We start from the raw sequence: 6,290 nt of genomic DNA on the forward strand, positions 1-6,290 counted from the left end.
TCCAACATCCTTAACAAAACAGGAATCTTCCCTATGGAAGACGATCGATGCAGGGTCGGATTTGGAAGCAGGCAGTGGGAACTTCATCACAGTTGACCTCGCCACTTTGCCCAACAATGTAGCAGCGACGGCCCTTCAAAGGCATCAGACTTCAGCTGCGAAACACACTGCAATGTGCTCAGACCTGTATAAAGGGCAAAGGGCTTGTTAGACGGGAACACTGGGTAAGAGCGAGTCATGGTCATGGCGAGCTGATCAGAGGTCAGGAATTGGAATTACCTTGTGGCACATTAAAAGGGTTATTTGGATGAAGAGGCAATTTTAACGTAACCTGTGCGTTCCAGGACTGGCAATGCTTATTCGGGTGTGGAGAGTTTTTTAAAATTAATTTGTGGGACGTGGGTATCACAGCTGGACCAGCATTTATTGCCCGTCCCTAGTTACCCCCTTGAGAAGGTGGGGGTGAACTGCCCTCTTGAGCCGCTGCAGTCCACATGATGTGGGTTGACCCACAATGCCTTTGGGGAGGGAATTCCAGGATTATGACCCAGTGACAGTGAAGGAGGTATGGGATACTTTCCTTTAGATTAGATTAGATTAGATTCGATTCCCTACAGTGTGGAAAACAGGCCCTTTGGCCCAACAAGTCCACACTGACCCTCCGAAGAGTAACCCACCCAGACCCATTCCCCTACATTTTACCCCTGACTAATGCACCTATCCCTACGGGCAATTTAGCATGGCCAATTCACCCTGACCTGCACATCTTTGGACTGTGGGTGGAAACCGGAGCACCCGGAGGAAACCCACACAGTCAGTTGCCCAAGGCAGGAATTGAACCTGGGACCCTGGTGCTGTAAGGCAGCAGGGCTAACCACTGAATACAACAGCAGGGAGGGAATGATGGAGCTGTACCGTTAGTTAGGCCACAGCTGGAGGACTGTGTGCATTTCTAGTAAGGATGCGATTGTACACAGAGAGGGTACACAAGAGATTGTTGCCTGGGCTGGAGTGAGTCAGCTATGAAGAGAGGTGAGACAGGTTGTTTACCCTCGAGCAGAGAAGGCTGAGGGGGAGGAGGAGCTGACTGAGATGTACAAAGTTAGGTGGGACATGGATAAAGAGAAACATTTCTGCCTTGGCACAGGAATCAATACCAGGGGGCTCAGTTTGAAAGTAAGGAGCAAGAGGTTTACAGGAATAAGAAACATCACCCAGAGAGTATCTGGTACTCACTGTCTAAAAGGATGGCCGAGATGGCAGGCATTTAAGATGAACACTGAAAACCGTAAAGTAAATCAGGATGCGGGCCAAGTGCTGACAAATGGGATTGGGCTAGGTGCCTAATGCAGGAACAATGGGCAGAAGGGTCTTTTTCCTGTAAAACCTCAGTGGCTGTGGAAAGATGTGGAGTGAGCTGCTCCCTTCAGGAGCCGGATGGTGTGTTCCTTATGGGAGATGGACGTCACACAGGGCAGTGAGACACCCCCACGGCAACAGCCTCAGGACATGCCCTGGGCACTAAGTGCCACCCCCTTCATACCAGCCCGGGGCCAGTTTCTACCCAATGGCTGGGTGAGCCTCACTAACTCCCAGCGAAGGACGCTGCAGGCACTACACAACTCAGCCGGAACCAGGCCATGGGCAGACCAGAGCAAGGTGACTCAGCCTTCAGGGTTTCCTGACACCCCTCCTGTCACCCACCTCAACAACAACTATGCCCCCTTTTTTTTTAGGAGTTTCACTCGTGTGTAGCAGGAAGTAAACTGGTTCCGGGGGAGGGGAAGGGTGGGAGTGAGGGGGAAAGGAAAGGGAGGGAGAAAGTGAGGAATGCAGATGCTGGAGATCAGAGTCAAGAGTGAAGCGCTGGAAAAGCACAGCAGGTCAGGCAGTGTCCGAGGAGCAAGTGAGTCAACATTTTGGGCATAAGTCCTTCATCAGGACTGAGGCTTGTGGGCCCAGGGGGCTGAGAGAGAAATGGGAGGGGGTTGGGGTTGAGGTGGGGGGGAATATAGTTTAGAATGTGATAGGTAGATGAAGGTGGGGGGAGGAGGTGATAGGTCAGGGAGGAGAGTGGAGCGGATAAATGGGAAAGACGATGGATAGGTCAGGAGGGCGGTGCCGAGCTGGAGGTTTGGGACTTGGGTAAGGTTGAGGGGGGAATTAGGAAACTGGTGAAATCCACATTATTCCCATGTGGTTGCGGGGTCCCAAGACGGAAGATGAGGTGTTCTTCCTCCAATTGGAATTGGCAGAGGATGATGCAAGATATACGGAGGTGGTGGGGTGGAAGGTGAGGAGCAGGGGGATTCTGTCCTTACTGCGTTGGGAGGGGTGGGGTTCAAGGGCAGTGATGCAGGAAGTGAAGGGCATCATCGGCCACGTGGGAAGGGGAATTGCAATCTTGGAAGGAGGAGGCCACCTGGGATTTTCTAAGGTGGAATTGGTCATCCTGGGAGGGAGAAGGATGAGGGGAAGGGGAGGGGGAAGGTGGGGGGTGAAAAGGAATGAAGAGGGGATGGGGAATGGCAGTACAGGATAGGGAAAGAAAGGGGTTACAATGAGGATAGGCGGTGGGTGGAGGAGCAGATGGGAAGGGAAGGGGGAGGGGATAGGGAGGGGACAATGAGGGGATATGGAGGGAAGGGGAAGGAGGAGGGAAAGAGGAGGGGATAGGGAGGGAAGAGGAAGGGGACAATGAGGGGATAGGGAGGGAAGGGAAGGGGAGGGAAGGGGGAAGGGTATAGAGAAGGAAGGGGCGGGGATGGGAGGGAAGGAGGAGGGAGTGAGGAGGGAAAGGGCAGGGATGGGGAGGGAAGGAGATGTGGAGGGAGAGGGAAGGGGAGGAGATGGGGGAGGGAAGCAGGAGGGGATGGGGGAGGGAAGGGGGATGGGGAGGGGATGGGGGAGGGAAGGGGGATGGGGAGGGGATGGGGGAGGGGATGGGGGAGGGAAGGGGGAGGGGGGAGGGGATGGGGGAGGGAAGGGGGAGGGGGGAGGGGATGGGGGAGGGAAGGGGGAGGGGGTGGGGGAGGGAAGCGGGAGGGGGTGGGGGAGGGAAGCAGGAGGGGGTGGGGGAGGGAAGCGGGAGGGGGTGGGGGAGGGAAAGGGGAGGGGATGAGGGAGGGAAGCAGGAGGGGATGGGGGAGGGAAGGGGAGGGAAGGGGAGGGGATGGGGAGGGAAGGGGGAGGGGATGGGGAGGGGATTGGGAGGGAAGGGGGAGGGGATGGGGAGGGGATGGAGGTGGGGATAGGGGAGGGATGGAGGAGGGAAGGAGGAGGGGATGGGGACGGGATGGGGAGGGGATGGAGCAGGGGATGGGGAGGGGATGGGGAAGGGGATGGGGAGGGGATGGAGCAGGGGATGGAGCAGGGGATGGGGAGGGGATGGGGACGGGATGGGGAAGGGGATGGGGAAGGGGATGGGGAGGGGATGGAGGAGGGGATGGGGAGGGGATGGGGAGGGGATGGAGGAGGGGATGGGGAAGGGGATGGGGAAGGGGATGGGGGAGGGGATGGGGACGGGATGGGGAAGGGGATGGGGACGGGATGGGGAAGGGGATGGGGAAGGGGATGGGGAGGGGATGGAGGAGGGGATGGGGAGGGGATGGAGGAGGGGATGAGGAGGGGATGGGGGAGGGGATGGGGAAGGGGATGGGGAGGGGATGGAGGAGGGGATGGAGGAGGGGATGGGGAGGGGATGGGGGAGGGGATGGGGAAGGGGATGGGGAGGGGATGGGGACGGGATGGGGAGGGGATGGGGGAGGGGATGGAGGAGGGGATGGGGAGGGGATGGGGGAGGGGATGGAGGAGGGGATGGGGAGGGGATGGGGGAGGGGATGGGGACGGGATGGGGAAGGGGATGGGGAAGGGGATGGGGAGGGGATGGAGGAGGGGATGGGGAGGGGATGGAGGAGGGGATGAGGAGGGGATGGGGGAGGGGATGGGGACGGGATGGGGAGGGGATGGAGCAGGGGATGGGGAGGGGATGGGGAAGGGGATGGGGAGGGGATGGAGGAGGGGATGAGGAGGGGATGGGGGAGGGGATGGGGACGGGGATGGGGAAGGGGATGGGGAAGGGGATGGGGAGGGGATGGAGGAGGGGATGGGGAGGGGATGGAGGAGGGGATGAGGAGGGGATGGGGGAGGGGATGGGGACGGGGATGGGGAAGGGGATGGGGAAGGGGATGGGGAGGGGATGGAGGAGGGGATGGGGAGGGGATGGGGGAGGGGATGGGGACGGGATGGGGAAGGGGATGGGGAAGGGGATGGGGAGGGGATGGGGACGGGGATGGGGAAGGGGATGGGGAAGGGGATGGAGGAGGGGATGAGGAGGGGATGGGGGAGGGGATGGGGAGGGGATGGAGGAGGGGATGGGGAGGGGATGGGGGAGGGGATGGGGACGGGATGGAGAGAGGATGGGGAGAGAATGGGGAGGGGATGGGGGAGGGGAGGAGGATGGGAGAAGGAAGGGATGGGGAGGGGAGGAGGAGGGGATGAGGGAGGGAAGGAGGAGGGGAGGGGATGGGGAGGGTGGAGGAGGGGATGGGGAGGGGAGAGGATGGGAGGGGAGGGGATGGGGAGGGGAGGGGATGGGGAGAGAGGAGGAGGAGGGAAGGGGGTGGAAGGAGGAGGTGATGGCGAGTATACATGGTGTAGGTAAAAGGAAAACATTGCTAAGGGTCAGAACAGATAAATCAATAGCAAATTATAATTATTTTTTGTCGGTCCAAATTGCATTTGATTTGTTCTTTGGGGCTATGAGAGATTGCTGGCTGGGTCAGCATTTATTCCTCATTGTCCTGTAGTGGGTGGTGCTGAACTACACTGTATACAGACATTACTGGACATTGAATCATGTGAATGAATGCTACTATCTTATTAATAATTCGTCCTTGTTAACTTATTTCTCCACTTTCCCTTCCGTGTGTGTGTGTGTGTATGTGGCTCCATGTGTGTCTGTCTGTGTGTGTCTGGCTCTGTTTGTGTGTGGGTGTGTGTGTGTATATGGCTCCGTGTGTGTGTGTGTGTGTGTGTATGTGTATATGGCTGTGTGTGTGTGTGTGTGTGTGTGTGTGTGTGTGTGTGTGTGTGTGTGTGTGTGTGTGTCTGTGTGTGTCTGTGTGTGTGTGTGTCTGGCTCTGTTTCTGTGTGTGTGTGTGTGTGCATGCGCTACAACATTAAAGACAGTTTGTTGTGAGCAATGTAAAAATCTGACCTCAGAACAGAAACACACCGTGTTTTTATAAGAAAAAAGCAATGCGTTGCAAAATTAAAAACCAGTTTGCTATGGAGCTTAGACTTTTGTCGTCATGTGAGCGGGCTCAGGTTTCAACCCATAACCTGTTGACTGAAAAGCAAGGCCAGTCCTGGCTCACACAATGCTGTCCTTGCTGTCCAGGGCAATTTGGGACAAAGTGGAGGAACCCATGTTTGTCAGATACCCCACAGCATTGCCCTCCCCTTCTGAAAACTGCACCTCAACAAGGAGAGTCTGGGCTTGGGGTTCGGGGTGGGTATGCAGCAGAGATTTACCAGAATGATATAGGATTCCATAATGGGAGAAGGTTTAAGATGGAGGTCTGATTTGATTCAGAGTGTTTAAGATTTTAAAGGAGTCTGATAAGGTTGAGCACCAGGAGCAAAATTTTATTGAATTCTTTGGGTAAAAGATCCCATTATTACCTTCAGTTTAATATTTCGAAAACTGTGCAAAGAAAAACTGATCTCAAACATACATTTGCAAAGCTGTAAAGTTCTTCATTGTAAACAATGTTATAATTACAATTTTTACCTTCAATGCCCATGCTGAAATGTATCAAAGTCATGATCACTCTCATCATTTTGTACATGTATCTGCTAATTCAGTCATTTATATAATTTCATCTGAACACTGCATGTTAATATTCCATCTAACAATAAGCAAACAATAAATCAGAAACTGACTCAGTGTAATTTAAAAGAACCCTGGCAAAAATGGTCTATTATTGTGTGATGAACAGGTCCAATAGCGAGAGGTTATTATCAGTTCCAGATAATTTATACATCAGTGAAGGAACAATAATCTGCAAATCAAAAATCTAACAGCAAGACATATTCAACTCATGCAACGAAATTCAGGAGATGTGCTGCTGAGAAGTCATGATTGGGTTTGAAGAGCAATCAAAGTTGGAAGAGGATGAGAGTAAATATGGTGACAGTGTTCTCTTAATAATAATAATTGGAAGCACGTGAACAAATCTCCGTTGGCGTTCCTAGTCTCCAATCTCCTACACTGAACTACTTCCCAC

This window comes from Hemiscyllium ocellatum, chromosome 35, assembly GCF_020745735.1.
Source record: "Hemiscyllium ocellatum isolate sHemOce1 chromosome 35, sHemOce1.pat.X.cur, whole genome shotgun sequence".
In the NCBI taxonomy this organism is placed as follows: Eukaryota; Metazoa; Chordata; class Chondrichthyes; order Orectolobiformes; family Hemiscylliidae; genus Hemiscyllium; species Hemiscyllium ocellatum.